This window comes from Falco peregrinus, chromosome 5 (assembly GCF_023634155.1).
Source record: "Falco peregrinus isolate bFalPer1 chromosome 5, bFalPer1.pri, whole genome shotgun sequence".
Taxonomy (NCBI): domain Eukaryota; kingdom Metazoa; phylum Chordata; class Aves; order Falconiformes; family Falconidae; genus Falco; species Falco peregrinus.
This window is the reverse complement of record NC_073725.1, coordinates 79217432-79245263: the sequence shown is the minus strand read 5'-3', so window position 1 is coordinate 79245263 and position 27832 is coordinate 79217432. Positions and strand designations below refer to the sequence as shown.

The 27832-nt window shown below is 37.5% G+C and overlaps 1 protein-coding gene and 1 long non-coding RNA gene across 2 annotated transcripts in view; one reads left to right on the top strand and one right to left on the bottom strand.

Moving 5' to 3' along the window:
* LOC129784627 (uncharacterized) overlaps positions 1-8245 on the bottom strand; it is a 38119-nt gene extending 29874 nt beyond the window's left edge. Inside the window, exon 1 of the long non-coding RNA XR_008747600.1 lies at positions 8173-8245. This is a non-coding gene — a long non-coding RNA (uncharacterized LOC129784627). The remainder of the gene's footprint in view (positions 1-8172) is intronic.
* SHISA9 (shisa family member 9) overlaps positions 1-27832 on the top strand; it is a 191527-nt gene that overhangs the window by 30254 nt on the left and 133441 nt on the right. The window lies entirely within an intron of this gene.

Here is a 27832-nt window from a genome sequence, read left to right as displayed (position 1 = left end):
TAGTTTTCTTGTACATCACGTACTGTTTGGAAATGTAAAGCATAAGCACTCTTCAAGGTAGCATATGGTACCTGATCCTTTTAGCTCTTTGTTTTGAAGGTGAACTTTAGGAAAACAGTATTCATTACTTTCTGTTTCTTTCGCGTATCAGAAACTTCTGTCCTAGTTATGGAGAGATACTAGAGCCTACTGGCCACAATTCTGACATCTGTAAACACAACTTCATTAGGGAACGAGACAAGTCAGCAACATACACAGCAACAGCTATGCTGGCTGTTTCAGACACAATTAGAAAGTGTGTGTCTCGAGTCTCAAAATCTTAGCATTTGCCCTATACCAATCCTGATTTTGTAAACACTAATAAATACAACAAATAACCTATTATTCCAACATATACCTAAAATATAATGTATTGTATAAAGAAATGAGGTAAAAGAAGGGAATAATTGCATTTCATGAATGATTTGTGGATTTAAAAATATTTCCAAAACATTTTTTATACCACTTTTAAATAGCATGATAATTACCTACATGGAACATCAAATAAGCAATTTAAGGTATTTTCTGAACAAATTTATGGCTATAGTTTACTACATCAGTGAAATTACTATAAATTAATTGTTTACTAAAATTTTGTAAACTAAAAATTAATTGTTTCTATCTGCAGTGGTCATGGCAGTGTTTTCAATAAGAAATATTGGAAGAATTGTAAAAGTGAAGAGGCACAAATACTTCTCAAATGATTGAGAGGCTCTTCACAAAGTATATAACAAGTCCATATCTAAAAAAAATAATCATCAAATGAACCTCAGACATACAACTCTTAAGATTAGCTAAAAGATCCTCTACTTCACAGCTTTAAAAAAAAACAAAAACAAAACGCTCCATGGATTACTAACACTTCAGCAGAACATTGTTGTAAGTTAACTTTATGAGGCAATGTAACCAAAAATATTTTGGCGTGTTCAAGTCCATATTATATGGCAATGGTGAGAATAATCCACAGGCTGAATGTCTCCACCCAAAGCTCTTACATTTCTGTCCAGTGCTTTTAAATAAATAAGCACTTAATTTGGCCAACAGTTCATAGGGGAACTGTTGCTGATTAACATGGGAGTATGCAGGTACCTGTTCAGTAGGTGCCAGTGATGCCCACACCAAAAAACTATTCAGTATGAAGTAGGTCAAATTAGGAGAGAAGTTGAGCTGGAAGTAGAAAACAAGACTTCTGGAGTAAAAAGAACATGTTTAGGTTGGTTTTAAGAATGCCATCTAACTCACATTCTGAGGCACTAGTGCTTCTCCTCCAGCTAAGCCAAGCAGAACTTTGCTTTTTGTGTAGATTTTGTTGAGGACTATGAGGGGGTAGTATGTCTTCCATTTATAGTACACCCACAGGTTTTGTTATTGCTCTTTTATTAAAGGCATGATAGACAGAATCATTAGCTGTGCACATCATTTTCTTATATAAGAAGAGAGTGTCATGTTGTGATGGTTCAGGGGTGACTAGCAGCCCTAATACCGCCCTGCGTCTGTGTGCGTACGCCTTCCAGCTGCCAGGCCCTGCTTCTGCTGCTGCATCACTACATCTTTGCTCTGGACCACAAGGCTTTGCAGTCACCCTGTTCCCATTGTCCTGCCATGAGAATGCAGTGAGCGGTGCCATGCGTCTCCGGCAGATTCCTCTAAACTCTCTTCTCATGCATCTTGCAGTCCTACTGCTTTTGGACAGGCAAACCCCAAGGTTTTCCCACCTACCTCCAGCTATCTCATGACTGCCATATTTGTCATACACCACACTCTCTACAGCCCTGTGATTACAATCATCCGCAGTAGCTCTTTAACATATAAAAGAGAGAGAGTGGTAACAATATCAAAATTATGCATGGTTTGTGTGCCTGGCTCATTTTTCTTAAGACCTTGGTGACCCACGTGCTTCAGGTATATCCCAGGAAACCTGTGGTTCAGGCAAGTTTTATCCTCCTATTCTTTGTGGCTGTCATGTCACTAGACAACGTTTCAGCAATAGCACTGCTCAGAGCATGCTCATTTCAACTCCTAGCCATTTTTCTTTTCCTGTATTGAAGAGTATCACCCTCCTCCTTCCCACCAATTCCAACAGCATTGCTGCTTCACAGCTGTCTTCTGAGTCAGACTGAAGGGCTGGTTATGACTTTAAAATAACTTAACAAAAACCTGCTGTATATGTAGTTAAAGCTAGATCAGTTCCCCTCACATAGTCCTCAGTGTGGCTTCACAAAATGGGGCTGGACAAACACTGGGGCAGCTGGCTACAGCCTGGGGGGATGAACAAGCTCTTTGTCGGCATCTCTCCACTTTTAGCTGCAGGTAGCTCATTTCTTCTGTAGACACAAGGTTTGTTTTCAACAGTTTAGTGTCCTTCTGAGTTTGAAATAGGAGAGAAATAAGCCTGCTAATCAGATTTCAGCCAGGAAGTGGGCGCCTCTAAATTAATGGCTATTTTCTTAAGGACTCTTAATTCCTTTAAGGACCTCTGATTTCCTTTCTTGCCAATTTCCCAACAGCTCAGAATTAAACAAAGCAAATCCATTCACATATTTCAATATACCAACAGAAGCTACATAGTGATAAAGTAATTGCTTTAATCCTGTGTTCTTCAGGTATGTATACAGACATAATATACTAGGCAAGTAATTCTTCCTAGAAGAGCTAATCAAAGGTTTTAGTTTAATCAGTTCATTTTATATTCATCTTTTCTGTTTTGTCAGCCTAATGCACCTAATAAAAATTTAATCTCTCCATTGTTTTAGTAATGTGAACCACTATTTTACAAGGAGTACTTGACTGATGGTCATAGCCAAATGAAGCAACATGTTTTCTTGCCCTCACAAGGATTTTAAATAACTTTTAATTCTATGCCTTTGATGAAATAGTTTCTTTCCTTGACAACATGAGGGAAAAACAAGAGAAATGTGAGGCTTGTGCTGATTTCTTTCCCCCTCCCCCTCCTCCCTAACTTTTCTGAGATGGACTTGAAAAGATGTCAGTATAAATAATTCCCAGTATATGCATAAACTGTCTGCTCTGCCATGGTTTTCTTGAGTCTCCTAGGAGCAATGTGAGGCTGGTATGGGAAGGGTTGTGTTATAAAACCCCCAAATGACCTTGTTTTTCTAACTGAAACCCATTAACAATTGTCAAAACAGTGGTCAATAGAAATGAAGTGTCAATCCAAAAGGCATAAAAGAATAAATGGGAAACAAAGTGATTTTTCTTCCATGGCCAATGACCTTTCATTTATGGCCAACAGCATACCAGTAATGGTAATGGAAGCCTGAGAAATGACTATGAGGACTGTATGCTCCAGTGTGACAATGCTTTGCCCATCATCAAAAGCTTTCGCAGAACACATTGAAAATAAGTAAATGGTCCCCTTACTGTAGCACACATGGGTAAAAGAACTGTTTGCCTTGCTTCCTTTTATCTTAGAAGATGCAAACATGGTCTTTTTGATTATTTTTGTCTTTTTTTTCAGTCTATGCAGGCAATCAGGCAACCCTGGAAGGAACTCAGCATCTCAATGACTGCACTGTGGAAAGCAGACATTCAGCCTTTCCATTATAACATTTTACAGAATGATGTTTTCTAAATAAAAGCAATAGGTTCCTTTCCTCTCTTTTTTTCCTGTCAGGCAAGCCCTTCTAATGGCATTTTTATAAATGCTGGTAACTTTTGAATTTATGTTTATACCATCATTCACAGCATTGCTATCATCACCATGGAACATACTGGTGAGAGAGTATCTTCTTTCCATAAAGCTTTTCTAATGGCAAATTTCATAAAGATATTGATTTTAATAAATTGAGCAGTTTAATAGCAGAACATTAAATGCAATTCTCTGATGGATTAGAGGAAGCCTGATAAGACATTCATAACTTATGCCAGGATTCAGACTAATTCAAGACCTGGAGAACGGAAAAGTTTCTTTGTTCTGCACATAGTCAGGCTACAAGATGCAGTGGCTTGACAAAAGCAAAATTACAAACATGCTGCATTTGCAGCTTTGGAAAAGCTGCCTGCAATTAAGATCTGTTGCCACCAGCAGTGACAATAAGAGTGGAAACAAGAATACATTCAGTGACCTTGAAATGTAGTTAGGTATCATTTTCCTTCAACATTTTATGTATTGGTATGAAAGAATTAAACCTGCTTGTCTCAAAAGAAAAGTTCTTGAATATTATACTCTTTTTCTATATATATGTAGTTACTTGATACTATTTGTATTAGTCGTATAAAATATATTAAATCACTAAATATTGTACTATAATGATGTGCGTACACACACCTATGTATTTATGTATAAATTAATATAACCGTAATAATATAACCGTAATCCTACTTAGACCTTCAAAAGATGAACTTAACTAGATTTCAGAGAAGTTACCAATCCATGGTCAAAACATGCCATTTTAGAAAAGACTTTTCAAACTGGAAAGTGAAGCAAAGGAAGGGCACTTTGGAACTACATACATATTTTAAAATAAGGCACTTCTTGCTGCTAATAGGCTCCTTGTTATCTTTTAGTGTTGCTGTATAAAACTGTCTCCCCCATTTTTCAACGCTGATTGTAAAAATGCTGTTTTTTGCTTTGTCCAGCAGAAGATTCTTTTGCTCCAACCTTTTTAGATAGAAAGAAAGGAATCAACTTTACATAGAAAAGCTCTTAAAGACTCAGATTTATCCATGAGAAAATTGCCCCACTGTAGGACTGCAGAAAGCATGTTTTACAGATTATGCTGAGACAGTCTCACCATGCCCACTACTACAAACTCTGTGGAAGAAAAACGGGCATTGTAGCCAGCTAGGCACTGCCACTACACTTCTGTGTCTGCTTTCTGACAAGCTGGAAGTCCTCTTAGCAGCATGTGCCTGTCATGTGAATACAAGACTATCTTTTGCAGTGTTCCTAAAGTTCTTGTTACTAAACCCATCAATTTTAAGACAGCTTTCCTCTTCTACATTTTCCACTGACTCTTCTCATTACAGAAAATGCCTATAATACCAGTAAAATAAGCAATCCAGGCACATTAGCTAGCTGAGAAGACTGAGACCAGTGATTGTTATTTAACAACTTTGTACAGGTGTTATGTAAAATAAATTCTTTAATAGTTTATAGGAAAAAGTTAGAAGCCTTGACTTCAGTTCCTAAAATTTTTGTAACTGACTTTATGTTTCTAGTAATGCAGAGCTTGTAATCCCGTCAGTCAGCTCCCTTTTTCATGGTACACTGATTTGAATGCTTTTATTATTTTTCCTCGAATATGTGGATTCTGTGGGCACAGTTTTAGGTTCTCTCCCTTTTTTTTTGTGTCGCTGTGCTCCTACAGCTGGAGATGGCGTTTCTGATAAAGCAGGCGTGTGGCCAGAACATTCCCATGACTCAGTAATCCCTGGCTGCCAGAACTATCCCACAGGACTTTTGGCTGCCAGTTGTCATTAACTTTAAATCCATTATCCTTCTGTAAGGAAAAAACACCAACTTTCCCAGGTTGGACTGAAGATACACCTATATAAACAGATCATGTTTATATATCACATGGAAGGGAAGTACATGTTGGTAGTGTTAGAAAGGTTGTTCAGTATCAATTTAAAATATTCACAAGTGAGTTTTAAAAACCACTGCAAATAGGGATCCAATATGCCCAGAGAAAAAAAAAAAAACAAACAGTGAAAAATTTGCTACAGGTCACTTGTTTCAAGATGACCTTTAATTCTATATTGTGGTACATAATAACACATGGAGGGTCATAGTAGCAGCCCTTGTCATGAAGTCAGTGATTTCAGGATTTCATTACTTACTATTTCAAAGGAGGATCTCTACATTATTATAGCACATATTCTTTAAAAATGAGAAGCCCATTTTTAAGGACTGTGGTTTTTAGAGCTTTTTTTTTTTTTTTTTTTTTTAGCTTTCACATACTTCTCATACGGTTAAGGTTATACTGTCTTTTTATCTCCTAGAAGTTGCACAAACATAGTAATCAGTGTTTTAGTGGGCATTAGAGAAGTTATAAAATATGTTTGTGCCACTACCCTGGGGCTGAAATCAGTGAAGCAGTCCTTTTTCAGAGTGGGAAGAATTTGCTAACTCACAGAAAAAAAAAATAAAATGACATTGCAGTAGACACCTATAGATCTGTGTGTAATAATTACCTAAATTTTAAAAATGCTGTGTTCTTCAAAGTCTTCATGCATACAAGGTCCACTATACAGTAAGCAATATATAGTCATAGAATCAAAATTTAGGGTGGAAGGGACCTTTAGAGGACATCTAGTTCAACCACATGCTCAAAACAGGTCTCAATAGATGAAGTTTCTCAGGTCAATGTTCAACCCAGTCTTGAACACCTCAGAGGACAGACATTGTGTAACCTTGGTGGGAAACCTGTTGCAATATTTAACCACTTTTCTGCAGAGCAGCATCTTTGCAGCTTGCATTGCTGTATGAGATTCCTTCACAGATGCAAGACCTCACACTGTCTCTTATTGAATTTCATGAACTTCTGCTCAACCCATTTCTCCCATCTGTCCAGTCTCTCTGAAGAGCAGCCCTTTCCTCCAGTGTATTCACTGTTCCCCCCAGTTTAGTGTCATGCATATACTTGCTGAGTGTGTACTCCATCCCATTCTCCAGGTCATTATTGAAGACGCTAAATGACATTGGTCCCACTGCTAATTCCTGAGGGACACCACTAGCTACTGGCTGCCAGCTGGACTTAACACCACTGGTCAGAATACTTTGATCCCAGCACTCCAGCCAGTTTTTCCCCCACCCTGACTATTTATCCCAGCCGTATCTCATGATTTTGCCATACTGGGACAAAGCTTTAAGTTATGCAACATGCACTGTCCTCCCCCTTCTCGACAGGGCTGGTAACCTCATCTGAGAGAGAGCACTGAGGTTGATCAGGCATGATTTGCCCTTTCTAAATCCCTGCTGGTTGCTCTCAGTCACCTTCTTGTCTTTCATGTATTTAGAAATGGAGCTAATCCCCTTAAAAGCCATAACTTTAACAAGGACGAAGGTGAAGCTGATCACAGATTTTATTACAATAAATTGAGTTGTTACTGTTCCACTTGCATTCAGTAAAGAAAAAAATCTCACACAGAATAAATTACTTAGTAAGTTTTATGTACTTTAATACTACGTCAGTGGCTCCAAATACAGTAAAAAGCTGCAAACTTGTTTGTAGCAAGAAACAACTTGCTGACTGAAGAGGGATGGAAGCAGCATATTACCAATACATGAGATAACCATGAGTCAGTTAATTTCACAGACTGCTATAATGGAGGTATTTTGCAAAAATTATTGAGGTACTTTATTAAAAGGCAGATAAATAGCATCTCATTTCTTTTCTGAGGATCTATGAATAAGAAACTCACTTTTAAAAAACCCTAAATCACTGTTAGCCTTTGGGACTCATCCTGTAAAGTGCTGAGTGAACACTTACTGAATAAAATGTGCCTTACTGAATAAAATTCTAATGAGAGTAATTGAGCTTTGATAACTGCTATGTCATTAAACATAAATTGGTTTTTAACTAATTGTATTTGCATTGTATTATGATTTCTATTAATGAATGCATCAATGTTTATACTCTGCAAACTCTTCTGTAGTAAAATATTAAAGTCTACACCAGTTAATCTGAAGTGAAATGACCTGGCATGGCACTAGTGGAAAAGGAATTTGTGGAAGAATTTGGCCCAAATCTTCACCATTTATGATTAAGAACAGCAGAGGAAAGGTGACTGTTGGCTTTTTAGACGTTTCTAGACAAGGGAGGCTGTGTATTGATCTCTGCAGCGTAGGTCAGGGTACAGTGGGGTTTCTCTAATTTGGGCCAGCTGCCACCAAGCCTGCAGAGCCTATGCTGCAGCCCCACTAAACTGCTTACTCCAATAGTAAAGTGTACTGTGGGACCCAATAGTTTTAGATATGGTGAAAGACAGAAAAATCATACAGCCATTTTCCATTTAAAAACCAGAATCACCCGCCAACCAAACTCAGTCCAAAATAAGGAGGGAAGAAACGTAAAGTGGTACTGAATATATCATAATTGAGCTGTATAATGCAACTCTTTGTGGCATTCAGAATGAATACCATGAGGTCAGTGCTAACACAGAACTCACCTGCTGGTCAAGTCAGGAAAACTCAATTCCTTAGCGATGCCAGGTTTATTGCGAAGCTATATTGGCCTTGTCTAGAAGAAAAAAAAAAAAACCAAACAAAAAACAACAACAAAGAGACGTTACACCAAACTCCCAAACCAGCTTTATCCATTTTTCACTTGTAGGGGGACCTGAGGCCAGGCATAGTGGTGTGTTCAGAATGGCTACTGATAACTGAGCATTTGCTCTGGGAATTCAACTTTACACATAAAGTCTTCTTATGTATAGTTGCTCTTGCCTTATTTCATTTCATGTGCTACCAAAGACAATAGTCAACAAATAACCACAAGAATTATTTGTCTAATTGGACTCAGAAACATGAAACTTGTGTTGCTATTCTTGTACCTTTGTCATATAACTTGCCACTGCTCTTAGACCAAATTATTACAATATCTATAAAAAAAATTACCCCACAATACAAAAAAAAGTACTAATCCTCTTGAAAATTCTTTTCATCAACATTCCTAATGTTGATCTTATTCACTAGAATATTTGCAGAAGGCAAAAACTGGGAGAAAAGAACATGGACACAAACTTGTTTAAATATTCACATGAATATTTATATGAACAGGTGTGCATTATTTTCTAGTTATTGCTTCCATGAGGAAAATGGTGCAAGTTATGAAAATTAGACACAGTTCAGAAAGCACACAATAATAAAAGTATTAGGGAAAAATTCAGAATTTAAAATCTGCTATTCCATTAAAAAAGATTGATTAAAGCCCATTTTCAGGAGTTTGCATTTTCAAATTCAAATAGTTTAAAATAAAAAAATTGATCAATTATATGCCAGCTGACCATGAATTTTATTTCATAAACCAAATCATCCAATTTTCTGATTCCAATACGTTGAATATTGAGTGTCATCCCATAATTCTGGAATGGAAGGCAAAGATAACAAAGATCACTTTCTAATTCTAAGCAGCTGGAAATCTGAAACTCCATTTGTCCGAAACTCTAGCACATTTCCAAGAGCTTCCAATACCTTACGGACCACAGGACAGATCTTGCTGTTTCTGTCCTGCACGTTTGCTGGCATTCAGCATTTCTAATAGGCCTTTCAAGATAATTGTAGTTTAACTTGCTAACTGATACTACATTAGTACTGTTATTTGGACTTCCAGAAATTTGGAGTTTGTTGTCTTTTTTGCCTAGGCATTAGCTGCAAATATTTTGTACAATGTGAGTGGTTGTTCTGTAAACCCAGACCAAAAATAATCCTCCGTGGAGGTGAGCTTTATCTCCAGGGTCTGGGTCAAAGCTGAATGTGAACTTCTCTGGAACTTGGTGCTTGCAGGGAGCTTTTGATTTATACACAGCCATGTGAGATGAGATGGGGATGGTTATTACTGTCACAAATTATAAAGCCAAAGATAAACAAGGGAATTGCTTGACAAAGCAGTGCCTTACATTCTGAACTTTAAAATGGAAAAAAAACACTCAGACAATTTATGCCTTTTGCTTATTTGCTACACACTTAACTTGATTAGCCCTCCCAATATTTTTGATTTTTGAGTTTTTGACAGTTTTATAGTGAAGTCTAACTCATGCAAGGCACTGCATGAAGTTGTGCGCAAATGAGGGGCACCTGTACCCCTGGCTCCCTGTAATGAATGATGCATCGTACTTCAGGCATGCAGGTAGCTGTCTTGGAAATCTCAGGAGAAAAGTAGAGGTGGATACACTGCTTAGCAAGTCTGACGTCGTTAAGATATGCTGAACTCACACTGCAATTTACTACTGTGTGCATGCAACTATATTCCTCTTAGCATGAGTTAGACTTACTGTAGACTTGACTTCCTACTTAACTTCCAGAGATCTGAGATTCTAGGATGCTATGATAAGTAACTTTTTCTTCTCAGATAATATTTGTCAGCATCTCCAGGCAAACTCACTGGTAAAGAAGTTGTGAATCTCCAGATGGATATTAATATATAAATAGAGTTACAATGGTGGAACCCTCAAGTCTCCCAGCATTTTAAGAATGACAATTCAGATGTATCTGGCATTATAAGCATACCTTTCATACCTACTGAAAAGTCAGGTTGTTGTCATAACAGGACTTTCTTTTCTAGAATTATGCTGTACATTCTGCTAGAAAGCTTTGCATATTTGCATATCACTCATTATTTGAAACAAATGTAAAGCAACATAACCAAATATAATATTGTAGTTTAAGTGTAATGACATTACTGCTTTTTCTACTTTCAACATCTGGCAACTTTTACTGAAGTGCTATTGATCTGAGAAATTGCCAAGAAGTTATTTTTCAAATTATTATCTCTATCTCATATATCAGAAATACAAAGTGTGGCTTACCTAGTTCACTGCAGTGCTGTATTGATCTCTAAGTGATCCTTCATGTGTTCTTCAAATATGCAAACAGCATAATCTTTGTTTTTAAAGAAATAGTTACACACATGAACTCAGGATAAAAATGTACTCTTACTGCAGCCTGGTGAAAAACTGCAAGCCTGCCTCCCTGCAGTATTCAGTTTTCACTAGAAGAACTCTGTTGACATAACAGAGTTCAAGCTGTGATTAACCCAGTGTAGGAAAAAAAACGTGACAAAGATTGCTCATACACCATAGGTGTATAATTCATAATTTTTTCCATCAGGAACAAGGATAAAACCCTACATATACTTAGCATCTAACAACAGAGCCAAAACCAGTTACTGCCATTTGCAAAGTGGCCACACTGGGGCAAGAGATTCTTAAAACTTACGAGGGGACCTACAGAATGAAGGTATATTGGGTAAAAAAATGTGCTGTAAAAGGAACTCTGGAGAAGAAGTAGTACAGGAGATAAGATGCTGCTTTGGTGTTGTCAGCCATCCCATTCTACAATCTACCTTCTACATCCCCTATGAACACACACAGGAGAATCTGCTTTCTGGAATGTATAGGTGTCTGTTTGTTAGATGAACAGAATTCTTCATAACAACCTACTGTTTTCAATGGTGGTTTCAATAACAAACTGGGAAATGTAAATGGTCTGTACAATGTTCTACAAGGATTAAAGGTGCCAGAAATATATTCAAGTTCAACAGATCATCTTATGGTGAAAAATAACTATGTATGGTATTTTCAGTGCTGAATAAAATATTTTGTGACAGAAATTTCCTACAAAGGGAAAATTGGAGGAGGCATGTTTCCAGTGTAGGGTGCATATATTTGACATACTGTAAAATTCACAAGTATTTAATTGTTGTATTCATAAAATACGAGCAGTGAGCTCTGCAGTTTTCAGCCAGTGTCCTGTCTGATTATGCTATTTTGAGCTAAATGTTTCAGAAGTCACAAGCAGCCTTTGCTAAATGATTATCTATAATCAGCGATACTTACCTGATTATCAGTGACTTCACTGGCTAAAGCACTATATGCCTTTGGAATATTTACCCCTTAGGGCGTTGCTTACGCTGTAGTTAACCCCTCATGAATTTTGCTCATTTCCAAAGGTAGGTGACTACCCAACTTGTGGAAGCATCAGCTCTTGCCTAACAGTTGAAATTTGACATTGATTAGCATCATCAGTACAGGCTGTGTCCTTTTCCACTCCAGTATTTGCAATACCCTTCTGTCATCTGTGTTTAGGAACCATGATAACTTCCGTGTATGTATCGCTACACAGCATTAAAAGGTCTGTTAGAAACTCGTCCTCAGTCTAATGGGTACAGCATTAGGTTATCACCCAACAGCATGCAGTGATAGAGAGGGAAAACAATAGCTTTTCAAACAAAGCTAAGTTGAGGATAATTTGTTTGGGATCACAAGCTGGATCTACTGACAAAAGCTAAATTTCATCTAACCTTTGGGTATTGCACTTCCTTTGTGCATGTCTTTGTGAGGAAACAAGAACATAATAGATTATAAAGAAAATAATGTTCCTGACCTGTTCTATGTTTTATTAAATGTGTCATGACTGGTAGATTCAGATATATTGTTTTGTAAATGTAATTATTTTTTCATATCAATATTAGGAAAGAAAAGTAAAGACTATTCAATCTAATTTATGAGACACTTTAGAAGATGATTCGAAGCAGACTGATTACAGTGTATCAGTCTTAATTACAGTATATATAAACTAAATAATATGAAATATTAATCAGCTGTTTTCAGACCAAATAATCAATACTCAGAATGGAAGTTAATCTTTTCCATGCACTTAAGTCAAGAAATGAAGACAGCTTTATGTAGTTTCAGGATAGTTCTGGAATCTGACAATTAAATTAAAACAACCAAAATCGCATTGCTCCAAAACAAAAGCATGAGTCTTCAGAAATAAGCACTTGACTGCTTCTTTAAATTGAATTTTAAAATATAATCTATTTTTTATTTGCTTCTTCCAATGTTAAAAAAAAGCATAAATAAATAATTTAATTGAAAAATTAAATTAAGGAGAATCAATTTGTGACACAGTTATGAAAGCATATAAAGATTCTTATGCAATATTGCGTGACTATACTTAATATTTAACAACCAGATTTTCTACGTGACCATAATGTATGATTCCAGAAATACTACTTATTTTAATTTGGTTCTGGGATTCTCTCTTTTTTATTGACACACTAAAATCATATCTGTAAAGCTCAGCCCCCTGTCATATCCTGCAGAAGATTCTGATTGGAATATGGAACTTCTTGATGCAAGATATTCACGCTTTAGCCCTTAGACTTGCAGCCTATTTTTTGTCTGGGTTCAGGATTGAAACTTTTCGCTTGTGCTGCTCCTGGGCACTGAATATAAGTTTCAGTTCTTGGTCTCTAGGATTTTAAGACTTGAAGTTATACCCCAAATATGTCGTGGTGCTCTTCACGCGCTCCTCCTCTGGCACACCAGTGGAACAGCAACCACCACCCTACCTGCAGTACATTAGGATTGGTCTCAACATGCAGCAAAATTTTGCACAGAGAGAGCTAAAACTTTCAGGTTCAGATTTCTAAGAAATATTGTATGAACCAGTAACCGATAAACAGGATTTGACTGTGGTTTGAAGTGGTAGAGAAAGTGAGGCAGGATAAGACAGGCAAGCTGCCAAATAAGAAATTCAGTTTTTTCAGCACATGTGAGACCCTTAAGCCTACAACACTAGTAAACAGAATGAACTGGAAATAATTTTCCAGCTTGAGACTAAATGATATGGCAGAGCACATGTCCACACAACTAACTATTCTCACATCTCAGACAGAACGGCACCATCCCAACTGCTTGTTGGGAATAGTTTGTGGCCTGTGCTGTCACCCCAGCCATGCCCAGACGCGTGGGTCGGTGCTGCTGGCCCATGCCAAATCTGTAGTGAATGTGTGAACCAGGGCATAGTATGGACAACTATGGCTGAGACAGAGGACTTGGTTCATTCACTGTTACAGTTTGATTTTCTGAAGGATTCACACTTAAGCAGAAAGGAGGCCCAAGCAGATTTCAACCAACAAAGTGTAATTACAATAGCCTAAAATTATCCCAAGTTAATTTTAATATCTTAAGAATCTTGTGTGCAGGTTTTGTGGCTTTCTGGTGCACAGTGTCTCAAGGCATGCATGCATGTTGGGCTAAATTAATCAGACTCAGGGACAGCACACATCTCCCATTTTGGAGCAGCTGGTGCTGCTAGATTACTCTACCAACACTAGAGTATTGTGTGGCTCCCACTGCCCTCTGGGGCTGGCAATCACGATGAATCAGAGAGATGTGACCACAAGTGTTGAGCATGCCTCCTCGAACCTGCTCCAGTCCCTTCTCTCCCCACATCTATTTACTGCAGCGTGGCTTCTCTGAAGGTCAGCCATCCAGCCTCCCGAGCACTAAGATTTTGTGACTAGGATTTGGCATTTAAATGGCTTTTAGTTTATTTTCAAGGCAACATTTTTGCTTTTTCTCTTTGACTATTAGTTATTCAAAAATGTCAAAGACAATTTCCAAGGGGGAAAAAAAATAAGAAGATCTTTTTTCCTCTCTCCCTGTCTTTGTATACACACACAGAGAGCTATTTTTCTCCGTATTCTTTTCTTATACCGAGGATAAGCGTACAGGTTGGGGTTATTGGTTCATTTGTTCAGCCAATTTTGCAGAACTGACCTTGGCATTCAGGGACAAATAATTCTTTCCAATCAGCAAAAAGGAGTCAAAAGAGATAATCCAATACTGCATTAGATTTGCAAGCAGTTGAAGGTCTTACCAGATTTAAAGATCTTTTTTCAAAGAGATATAAAGGTTTCGCAAAGAAATGCGTAGACCATTATAAACTTGAAATAATAGTTATAACAGCAGAGAGAGCAGAGGCAGTGTATGATTTCCTTTCAGGTTCTGATGACCTTGGCACTGTAATTATGAGCAAACAGTCCATTACTGTTATGTCTTTAAAAAGACAATAATTGCCCCTACATTTCTTGATTGCTAAGAAAAGGGATTTTGATACTCATTTATCAATTACTTGGAAACATCTAATACCAAGGTTAGTTCCAAATTCTGAGTTCAATTTGCTGAAAGAAAAGTATGCCAGTAAATTTTCAGTCTACCAGCCTTGGGCCAAGATAGGTCTTATGATAGCACTTAAGAAAAAAATAAAGAGAAAAAAAAAAGACGACATAGTTGCCATTACCTATCTAACAACCAACCATCCTTTCTTCCTATTGGTTTTAATGCTCAGCGCTTCACAAGGTTTGACCAGGGCCACATTAATCACCTGCATTTAAATGCCTGCATTATTTCACTCCAATTAATAGATGTCATGCCTTAGCATGAAGGGAAGCCTGAAGAGAATTGCACTGTGCAGAGAGCACAAAAAGCAGCCTAAAAACCAATCAGATCCTGGAATTAAATCATTTCTCTCTCTCGTACCTGCTAATATCTGCAAAATTGTCTTTGAACTTCTAAACGTAGAAGACATCAATTTAAAGGCAACATAAAAGGAGGTGGCAGTCAGTGCCTGCTCTATTAGAGTCACTGTGCCTCACTTGGATAAAACCCCTATTAATCTCAAATTTTGTGTGAAAAAGAAAAGTAGACATTGAGATGGCTTTCACCGCTGGCTTGTGCTGATGGCCAGCATAAAGTCTGTGCATCAGTAATTTCTAAAGGCAGGTTTAGTTGGAGCTAGACACCTTCCCTACTGGCAACACGAGCTGGCCAGACACGAATCAACTCCTGTCAAGAAGCTGTCTACTTGATGAGCCATTGCATGCTTTTTCCCTTTTTAATATTTTTAAAATAAAATGTTGAGCCTTTTAAATATTTTTTAAAACAATACTCTTAAAATGAAACAAATGAAAATAAAGCACGTGGTGGGAGACTCTACCTCCTCTTATATGACTTCCTGTAGTTTCCGCTCCCTTTATGAATGAATCTTGCTCTTTTTCATATATTTATTGACACAGTATAAACCAACCATAAACCTGCTTAGCAAAAGCCTTAACCTGCATGCCAAACATTTGGAATTGTACCTTGCAGAAGTGAGATGCATCTGCTTCTAGGGAAAAAGAGGTACATCAGATAAACAGGTTTATAGAGATTTGCTTGGTTTTGCTACGTCTCTCTCGGTTTGTAATTTCAAAAACATGTATGGAGAAGCCTTCCACCTTCTTCAGGGCTGCATATTTGAAACACAGAAATATATATATATGAAATTTTCCAATTATTTGAATCATACCTTTGAATGCTTTTACCAAAACACTGAAATATTAGAAAAAATAATTTTTAGACCAGATTTTGAGAGGCAGATACACATTTGCAGCATTTTAAGGTTTTCATGGCTCCTTTGATTCCAACAGCCTGACTCAAACACCTGTTAGCCATGTGTTTGAAGTATTTTGTTAAATGTAGACCTAAACAAGAATTCCTTGGCTAAGAGAGACTCATCCAAACTCCTGTTTATGAAAGAAAACACATCTTGCCTCGGCTCTTTCGCTTCAGAGAGACAGAAAATTCCTGTTTCTGATTGTAAAGAGACTGGTGTCAGAGAAGTTTCCAAGGAAATGACAAGCTGCAACTAAACATACTCCTTGTGCAGTGAAGTTCATAGTTAAGAGAACAATAGAGTTTTCAGGTCTTCTGTATTAAGCTTTTCAGGTGAAAACTACTTTTCTAGTACCAAAAACAAGAGTCACACATTGGTCCTGCAAACAAATATTAAAATAAGGGTAATTTCACATGTCAGTATTTAATTCTATAAAGTTGCTAGACTTTGCAAGCCTTTTCAAGATGTGAATATGGTTTAAAAACCCCATCCTTTTAAGGAGCAATTACTTGTTTTAAATTTGCTCAGTAACAGAAATAATAAGGATTTTGTTTTGTTTAAGGAGATGGATTAAACTGATTTAAAAGACCTAAGAATACTTTTATCTATGGATTCAAAAGCAAGCCCATCGAACTCAATAGAGATACATCTTTTCTTCAGGCTGTGGATCAGGTTTGATTGCCAGTTTGATAGCAGAGGCATTGATTTTACTAAGAGCACTCTAATGCTACCTTACTGCAACCTGCTACAGTTATAAAAAGAAAGAATTACAGCTCTCCTGAAGGAGCAGAGAACCCTCAAAACAGTGCAGTAAAATTGTGATTCTGAGCAGATTTGTGTTGGCATGCATTCCTCTTATTTGGAGATACTTTGATCCATCAGGATTTGGGTGGTCTCATTGCTACCACCCCTGCCACATAAAAGCCAGTTTAGATCCTAAGAATCCCAGAGGATTATCAGAGTATGCAATACTAAACACTATCTTTTAATCAGCAAATTTGGAGTTAAAAACCCACAGCTTTTGCACCCATCTGGTGATCAACATCTCTTTGGTCCTCATGTCCATGTCCAGGATCATGCCTAGGCTTTTAGCAAGGTCTTGGGTTTTTTCTGCTGATCCTGGAGTTGCTATTGCCTTCAATGGCACTGTGTTTTCACCAAAAACTAAGTTTGGCAATTACATTCTACCACAAAATCCCATTCAGCTCTTCATAAGAGGGATAAGTAATACAAGCTCTGCTGAAGACCCGATTCTTGTTCTTGGCTTTTCTGTCCGCTGGTTGTAACTGTAGGCAACTTAGAGAGGCCATGTGCCCCAAGGGCTTCCAGAACTCTTGCCTCCCCTGGGCAAGGAGATGTAGCTTGTCTTATTGGTCCAGACGGTTACTAGAGATTAGTATTGCTTAGCTATATTGCATTAATATTCATTCTCAGATCAGGTAAGCTTTAATTAATTGACTCCATCTGAATCTATGTTTGAGGAGAGAATGATTTATAATGACCATTCCTAAAAGCAGCAGAAGGCACACGATTAGCAAGTCAGCACTGATGGGCTATAGTGGTATTGAGAGGCTGACAGAACTGACAAGACTTTCCATAAGAACATTAACGTACAAGTTAAGCTACTGCAATGACCTTACTGTAGTTTAAATTTGAATACAGAACATACATGTAACCTTGCTATGCTATTCAACTGTAAGATTTACTTTATGAAAAATTTGTCCAAATACAGAGACACTGAAAAAAGTACCTGAAACTACTATCATTTAATTTTTGGTTAGAAGGACACCTCAGATAATTGGAGCACTTTCTATTAAGTGCTTCAGTTTAAAATCAAACCAGAGATTTTCTGTCAGTGACCTATTTTAGGAAACGCAGAATGCAAGATACTACAGTGTATATACTGAAGTTGTTTTTCATTACTATTTTTGGAGTACCTATTATTCTGATAGGTTATTACAATTACATATTCATGAAAAAAACAATATAACTTTTTCTGACTGCTACAAAGGTTCCAATATTTACTGTAGGTAAGGATTTTCTAGGGATGAAAATTCAAAGACTGTTCAAAACTCAAGTCTCATAACTGTCACTGTACATGGTCAGAGTTATGATCCATATCTTGTAATATTCTTATTCTGAGTCATTTGGGTGATGTAAGGGACTTTGTAAGATTTACATGAGTGCTTTGAATTAGTATTTTTAAAAATTGTTGTCTTGACATTGGGAGGCCCACCAGAGAGCCAAGTTTATCCAATTCACCTGCTCAATCCATAAAACAAGATCTGTGGACAGTTCCTTATTTCTGTAAGGCAATTTCTACAGTACTGAATTACATAGTTTTGATGCATTTCATTGTTTGTTTCCGTAGATGTGACTCATTGTATCACAAAAGGAGCATTTGAAGGACAAATGCAGAACTATTTTGATTAGTGATGGCAGTTTTTCCTCAAAGAAAAACTTGCTGGAATTAGTTAACACTTGAATATAGTCAGTGGTAATAGACTGATGGGTGAAGTTCTCCTTCTGAAGGTTAGACTTTGGTCCCTCATATTTTTAAAGGGTCTTTCTGAGTATTCTATGCATTTTGAATAGAAGTCTAACCAATTCTCTATGTGGATTCACTTGATCACAAACCTGCTAAGAAGAGCCAGGTGAAAATCTGAAAGATGAAAACAAGTGACCTATGTGAAGGCCAGCACTCTTTTCTTTTACAAAGGCAAGCATAGCTCATGTTATTATTTACCACTATTTTACATTCTCAGTACAAAACAAGTGACTATAGTATTTCAGTGTAGGCTTACCTATAATTAAAACAAACTTCCAAGTAATCTATTCTGGCTATGCTGTAGTAACAGCTGTCAGATCGAGCAGCACTTTGTAAATCACCTTCTGTTTAACATGCAAGCTTTATTCATAACTATACCATATAAACGTCACAAAGGATGTTTGGTGATTCATAGATGATAACAAAGAACATACTGCAGGACAGACACAGAAGAGAAAGCAGCACGTTCTTGTAGACAGAGCTATTTGGAGTTCCTCACATTATTCCTTGAGTGGTCCCCCAAGGGCATTGGCACTGCCACTGGATTGGACTTCCACTAACTTTGCCTGAAAACCCAGCTCTGCTGAAGCTAGTGTGAATTTTGCCCTTGTTTTACTAAGGGTCAAACTTTTGCTGATGGTTTTATGTGACAATACTATGTTAGTATAGAACAACTGAGTGAAAATTTGAGTGTGGCAGGCTTACGTTGAGTGCAGTAATTCCCCAGGTTCTATCTACCCCTGAACCATCAGGTACCGCTCATACATATGACTAAGTGACATATATGCTATTTTGCTAAATACATTGTAGATGACAGCAAAAAAAACCCCAACTTGCCCAGGAGTTCCATCAGCCTGAGGGAAAAAAAGGCAGGTTTAAACCTGTTCTGGGAACTCACCCAAAATTGTGCAAAGCACACATAATTCTAGTTTGACAACTGTGATCTCTTTAACATCAGGATTTTCACAAAGTTAGCAAAAATTTAAATAAAATTTCTTGTGCCTGACAGAATATCCTAGGAAAGGAAGTCCCATGCTGTTTAAAGCTTGACAAAGCCCAGCTTTCAAACAGATTGGCTCTTCCTTTCAGCTTTTTGACCAGAGAACGTATCTGCTCTGCTGACCTTGACACAACTACACAGACAGCTAACCTTGGAGTTCACCGTTAACTGGATAAGATAATTCAGAACAAATTACAGGTGTTTCCTCAGACTTTGAAAATTTGTCTGCCACTGACTCCATGGTTATATATTGCTGATTGTCGGCGAAGGGGATTTACAGATATACTTGATTTTTAATCTGAAGGCATGATGGTGTTAGCCACTGCTCTTGTGTCTGCTGACCTTAAACCTCTCTCCTGGCTGTGACCTGGGCTTTGTGATTTCTGATTGATGATCATCATATGCATCTAAACCATAAGAATGTAAAAATCACTGATAAATAGGAAATCATTTTAGCTATATTGAATTGATTGCTGGAGATTTAAGCTCTGATGCTCAAGGAAAAACTTTGTTCTTGGTTACAGGGGGCTTTCTCCCCTCCTGCTGTTTGTGATATTTGATCGATTGCCTCACTCAGGTATGATTGAATCTGCCACAACTGGTAGAGATTAGATTTGTCCAGAAGTTTATTCTACTACTTTGGGAAAGAGGTGGACTAAATATTTCTGCAGACCAAAATTTTGCAGTGCTGCTTTTGGGGAAGAAAGCATTTGGACTGGTCTTCCCATACTGTAATAGTAAACATATGTTTGTGTGAGACACATAGCTACCAGCTCAACTCAGAGCAGATGAGTAACTCAGAATCCTAAATCACCGAGTTGGTAATCTTTCTACCAAAGCTGCAATAAGCTACAATAAAAAGTAATATCTAGGACTGTATATGGATGTGTCACTTTTTCAAATACTAAAGCTTTTCTAGTGACAGCTAAACATACAATGCCTGGTCAGCTCATGTACAGCAATGAATTATTATTTTTGCTTATTGGTCCATTTTATACAATTGATCATAGAGAAAAGCATCATTCCAGGCTTCTAGTCATACTTCAGTCTTGCATAGCTTACATACTTCAGAGTGTAAAGTAGGTCTACACAGAGAGATTAAGGTAGTATAATGGAAGAGAAAGCAACAGAAAGGAGACTTTTTTGAAAAATAAGTATCAGTTAAAAATTAATTCTTATTAGCTGTTTCTAATCAATAACACATTAGTATTGGCACTACTTCAAAATCAGTAAGGAGATAACATTCTGTCACTTCCAAGCATTAGAAACAATTGTTAGAAGTATTCCCTAACCATAGAGTGAATTTAATTCTCTGTGGTTGACAGTGGTAGTTTTAACTGTAATTATGGGAGATGGTGGTGTGGATGACTTCAAGAGCAAGAAAATACTTAAGCCAAAATTTACAGATGGAAAACAAACTTAGAAATAGTATCAAACTTACAATTAATTGATGGTAACTAAAATTTTCATTATGATTATAATGTAACAGAAAAGCTACAGCTGCATCCAGATTTTTTTTCAGTATTTATTTTCAACTTTAGATTTTTCCCCCTCTTTTACTCTTCTGTTTTACAGCAACTGTCAGAGAAATCATATTACAATAAATTTGTCTTTTCAAAGCTCTAAAACCTCATACCATTACCTGGCAGCTAATACAAATCTAATCAGCTCATCTAGACAAGTTTTCATTGAATGTTGAAATAGCTCGTAGTTGCCCTTGGCCAACTTAACTACTGCCTAAGAACTGCAAGCCTCAAAACCACCTACAAAACAAGCAAACAAACAAAAACCCTACAAGCTTTACAAAAGGCAGAAACAATCAATCAGATCCTGACAAAAAGAGACCTTCCAAATGTTATGCTTATTTAAATTTTTCCCACTCTTTCTTTGAAATGAAGAGACAGTGTCCACATATCCTTCACAGTTCATTAATCTTACCAGGGTACAATGGCATATTAATCAAAACTAGTGAAAGGAATGCTGTCCACAGCTGACTGTAATATACGCAAGATGTCTCATTGCATTTCTTTGGAGAAGCATGTTTCTCCAATGGATTATCCCTAAGGATGTAATTCCAAACATAGGCATTCCCAGCATTTGCCTAAATAAAAGATTCTTTGCATTTTTGTCAAGAATTCATTTGTTTTACTTAAAGTAACTTTGCTGTTGAGGAACAAACAAAAAACGAATTGGAAAATTCTCTTACACCTCTTTAAATTTCACCCAGGTGTTAATTTATAACTTCAGTGAGATAGGAAAAAGAAAGAGTTGTGATGGAGACATCTACTGATTAGAAGTCTCACAATAAGTATTAGAAAATAGAGCTATTTGTACAGCTTGACAGTTGAAGGATGTACATTAAAATATGCAATCAAACTCGGCATGTACCCTAGAGTTGACAGACTAACTACAATATAGAATTTTGGGAAGAATAACAGTAACAGATTCTTTGACTTGGCTTTCACCTCTTTGATGGCTAGTAATCAATACCACAGCTGCAATAGAAAGCGATGCCATTGACATAGTGTTCGTTGCTTTTCTGTCTTCAGGAATTAGATCTTTGAAGTTACATGTGATCAATCATTAGTTTAATCATTGTTTTGGTGTTTTAAGTTTTATCAAGCACCAGACAGTGACCTTTGAGGTTTTGAATTTTCAGTGCAGTTTTAATTCATAATAGTTCTTGGCACTCCACTGATACATGCGTTTCTTGCATACCATTATAGTTGCAAACAGAAGCCCATATAGCAAATCTAGAATGTATCCATGAAGCAGCAACACATGAAGCTTTCAAACACTTGCTTCGGACAAATGCATTTTAAATATCAAGAGGCATTAACGAACATCATAATAAAAATAACCTAGAACTAGACTTTAAAGAAAACATATGCACACTTTCAATTCCTGCAATAGCATACTCCAGACTTCGTCAAATTTACCGTACTTATCTGGCTTAAAAAACTCTCCCTTTCTCATGTCCTCTCCTCCCCATGTGGAACATGCATTCACTCTGTTGAAGTATGCAACTTTCCTAGGAGACCTAACTATGGGTCTTGAGCAAGTCCTGCTAACGGGCATTCCTCAAACCGTGATTTTTCATATGTTAATAGACAGTTAATGTGCTTATGTTAATAAGACATTTTCAGTGTCTTAAAAAAAAAACAAACCCAAACAACCAATACAAGAAACCCTGTAATTTTCTAGACTTTTCAGAATTAAATATAGGTATAAAATTCAGAATCCACTTGGATATAAGAATTGTGCTTTGGCACAGGTGTCACAGTACTAAACTACTATAGTACAACCAAATATAACATAAGAAAATACCCTACCAGAGATGAATTTTGATGATAGCTGCTTTTCCATCTTGAAGTTTCTGTAAGCTGCTACGGACTAAGGAAACCATCACAGCCACCCACACCCCCTCCCTGCAGGCAGTGCTCTCCCCACCCTCCCATCATCACCCACGTGACTGACAGGTGGGGCCATGGCCTTCAATTAGGCACAGCCAATCCTTCTTGAATGGGAGGACGATGAAATCTGTAGGCATTAATTAAATCAAAAAGGTATTAGGCTTCCTCTGATTTTACTGAGATTTGAGAGATCCTGGGAGTGAGTGGATTAACAAAACCAAGGTGCAACAGGAAAAAAAAATCAGTATGAGTTAAAATATATTTTTAAGAGTTATGTGAGAAAAGATCTGCATGTGGAAGTAAGGTGAAATCCCAGGTGTTTGGACTGTTTTATTTGACCTTTAGAGCCTTTATTCATGGAACACTGCCACCAGTGTAGACTCCATACCCCCATTCTGAGTAGTGTGAAGATGTAGAAGTAGAAAATTTATGCTTAAAACATATATATTTGACAAAATTAGAGCATCTATAGGTGTCATTTTTTATCATTTTCTCAAAATTTTAAAGAAACTGTAGATCGATATCTGTAGGAATATGTTGTATTTTAAATATTTTCTGTATTTTTCCCTTTAAGAACAAAAACACAAATGTAAAAATGTATTTAATTTTAGTTCCTGTGTTGTTGGGATTAAAGTTTAACTGATTCAAAGGACATACATGCCCGAGAAGACTGTTTTACGGTAGGAATAACTGGACATGTTTCCACATTAATCTAATTGAAGAACAACTCTTTCTGACAGCAGCTCTTTCTTAAAAACTGTGTTTTAAATCCAGTTCCTCAAAAAGGAGAATTAGTAGAGCAGGAGATTCCAGCTGTTGTAAAAGGCACTTTAAACATTGCATATTAGACTTGTTTTCAGAAAGGCAAGTAACAGAATCTCTTACGTTTTTTGCTACTATGGTGTTTTGCCTCTTTAGCATAATAATAGGTGTATATATCTTATCCCTTGTAGATTTTTTTAAGTATTAGGGAGTGCTACTAAGCAATGCAGTAAAAAAAATGTGAAGCAGGAGTGTGAAGAATGTGGACAAGATCAACTCACGTTTTAGTCACATGAACCATTCTTTTCTTATTACTGAATTGTTGACCTACAGTTTGGTGTTAATCTATAGTTTGGTAAAGAAATATATTTGTTTTACCTGCTGGACATAAGGGATGAGGTCAAGTAAGCCATTCGTTGCCTAGCATGGGTCTTTGAGAAAGAACCAGGAGCATGTACAGCCCTGGCACAGCTCTGCTGCTTCTCACCCCCGTGCTCAGAACACTATTATTCCGCCACTATTTGGTAAGATAAAGCAGATTTGAGAGCTACCCAGGCACTAAGGAGGTATGCGCTGTACTCTTTCTAAGCGGATGCAGGGAAGTGTCCCTGTATGAGCTGTGGCCACCAAGGTACAGTGGAAGCCGCAGGGTTTCTGCATCCCCAGCTCAGCACCACGCATGTGGGCCCACGTCTGTGGCCCATTATAGCCAACAGGAGTCATGGCAGTGACTGCAGTGGGCTTTGATTCCAGCCCTGGAGAGGAGTTAAGGGATCACTTAGCATAAAGAAAGGCTAAAAAATCTGAAGAGCAAAACAATTGCTTTGAAATATTTCTTCATTAAATCCTCATAGAAAGGACTCTGGCTATCAAACGCTCTGTGGCATAAAGAAAGAACCAGACTGTATTTTCTAACTCATGAATTGTTTGATGAGTATTAGCCTTTCAGCTACTGGGAAATAACCAACTGATCCTCCAATCTACAAAAAAAGCCGATAAATAGGAAATATTACATAAAAATCACAGCACATTTAGGCATGTTGAATGAAGAAATCTACGTTCATGTGTTACTGCAAGAGTCTTTTGTTTTCTCATATTGTTATATTTCTTTACCATGTGTTTTTCTGTTTACAGGACAAAGCATTTATAAACAGGGCAGAGATTTTAGCCAACTATTACATATAGATGCACATTAATTCATGCTAAATATTTTTTGTAAAATATCTATATTTCAGCAATATAAATTTTTAATATGGATAGCATTGCATTCTCTCACATAAGATTAGTTTTTTCATTCATCACCTCTACAGTTTTCTGCCTTGCAGCCCTGCATTTTATTTGTAGTTACTGACTTTAACTGTTAGTAAAACTTACCCTTAGGTCCTTTGTACAAGTAATGACTTGGGGTAATAGTAAAAACTAAGATTTAAAATGAAATGTAAAATGTTGATGTTGCTCTACTGTTGCCCACAAAAAATGGGGAAAAAATGAAGGTCACTTATTTAATGGAAACAAAAGAAAGAAGTGCTATGTTATGTTGAGGATTTGATCCTTGCCAAACTCCATTTGCTGAATGAAAACCTCTGAAAGTAAAATGACTGAGGAAGTGTATGTAAGAATGTAAGAAGTGAAGTTTTATTGTTTCCCCTCTCACAGTCCAAGAAAATAGCATCACTGATTTTAAGTTAGTCCCTTTGCTTTCAAGCATCGGACTAATCAAATGCAGCCATATAAAACCCCACTCTCATTCTGAAACAAACATCATTACAGAGGGCTGGAGATAATAAATGCAAAACATCAATATTTAGCAATTAGGACACCAGAAACTACTTGCCGGAGGTAAAATGGTCTGCCACAGAGAAGGGAGATTTAAACATGTGTTTAAATTACTTACAGAGTCATCCTCAGGCTCCGTGTCTGATTCTCCTTTGTGTTGTCCAAAAATGAACACTGGAGCCCAAATGAAAGTTGGTCTTAGCTCATCCTTATGCTACCACATTTTTTTATTGTACCCTTACTGGCATTCCAGCCTTTTTTCCCCCATTTATTTAAGCAAAAAAATCAGAAAAGTTAAATGAGAAATCTTGTAGTTGCTAAAATTGAACTATAAAAATATTCTTTGCACCCAGAAAGGATCTACTCCTCAGCATCTTTTGACCAAGTATCTTTTTAGCTAGTACAAAGAATACTAAAGAAGAAGGATCTGCTCTTCCCCAGAAACAGGCTAACATGTTCTGGAAAGTGAAAGCAGTTAAGAAAGAGCAGTCAAATCAAACATTTCAGATCTTAGTCAGTATTGATCATCTTAGTCTTTTTTTTATTCGATGTGAAAAATGTTTTAGAAAATAAAACAGTGATAAAAAAATTGCCTGGATATTTATTCAGGAAACTTTACATCAGTGCTTGCTTTTAGGTGGTTCTTACATGGAACAGCCAAAGCAGGCAGTTGCCCAAGGCAGCAAACTGGGACAGTGAAACAGCCATTGCCATCCTGGCTACATTTCCTCTACTAGAGCTCTGAGACACAGACTGGGTCTGCTGCTGACAATATGCTAAAGATTTTACAAACTGATGAAGGAAGTCGTAACAGCCTCCCTCACGGAATGCCTTTCCAGTGGGAGAGGATTAAGGCCATTAGAAGGAAGCAACGATTCACAGTTTGAAAGGAAATTTTCATGCTGCAAATATCGGAGCTTCCATGGTGAGAGGCCACCCTCCAGCGCTTGCTGGGCTCAGCAGGAGCAGTGGACACCTCCGTTAACTCTGCACCCTGTGGAGGGGAATGTGGTAGTGACCATGAGCTGGTTCTGGCAGTGTAGTGCGATGGATGGAGGAAGAAATGGGGGTTCACCAGGGCTTACATGTGTGTCTCTTTCCAGAGACAGGATTTTGGTATCTGATTGAGACCAGATGCTGAAGGAGGAGATATTTACAGCAGCCCAGAACAGTTCCCAGGAGAGGGGACTGCAGCAGTGGGTGGGATGGGAGCCTGTTAAGGACATTTATTAACAGTGGATGCTGCTGTAATCAGCCTTTCGGCACAGCCTTTCTAGCTCCGTGTATGCTGGTACTGACACCATGGAGTAGGAGCAGAAGTATTTCCTCCTGATGTTTTTTCCAGTCCTAATTTCATAGAGCTGGGAAGAGGGAATGTGTCAGAGAACAGCTCCTCCTGTTACCCACCACCCTAGTGTGGGGTTTGGTACACCATTCTTCAGCATCTTGGGAAGGAATGAGGAGCAGGCTGGAGACATGCATCATTTACTTTTGTATTTTTATTTTCTTTTCCACATCATGTCTCTATATGTCTCATGGGAACTCCAAGAGATTAGCCACAAGCTCTGGTTGATGATCCCTTTAAAAGCAGTTTGCTGGGCTCCTGTAGAAAACTAGATTGTCGTTCAGGCAAAAGCAGCATATACAAAATATGATATATTTGCTAAAAATGTGCCTTTCCCTCTTTGAAGCTACCTGTAATTACATATCTAGGGAATAGTTTGATGTTTACATTTTCAAGTATATGGCTGGTTGTATTTAGCATAATATTTTTCATCTTTTCCCTTTCTTGTTGCACTTTTTGTGGTCATAAATCAAATTACATTAAGTTACAAACAGAATGAGGGTTGAGAGCAAGTCACAGCAGCCATGAAACAATAGGCCAAGAACCAGCAAGGCATGTTTAGGTGGTGGCCATCTCCCTTGAGCCATCTGAAAGAGATGCCAGCTGGCTCTCTCTTAACAGTTCCTATTCAGAAGAGTCTGGCTATTTCCCATGATGTCTAACGCCCAAAGGAATCTTACTGACTAGCCTGACATCACTTGGGGAGAAAAGCTGGCCAGCTGCCACAGCCTCTCCCCCCTGCAGCCAGACCAAATGTCTCTTGCTCAATAAGCTGGCTTTGGGCCCTTGAATTAAATTCTCTTGGATTTAGAAGCATAAATTTTGAAAGGCTTATCTGGTTCCAAAGGAGGTATTCCAGATTTACACCAGTTTTCTTGTGATCAGAGGCCAAAGTGGGGTCTAGGATACATAAAATAAATCCAGGCTTTTGGTCTAAATTTATAAGGTTCCTTTCTAAAGCCTTCAAACAAGATTTATTCTCTAGCTAAAAATACGTTTCAGTTGACTTCATCCTTGTCAGCCATTGAACAACATCCTAAAA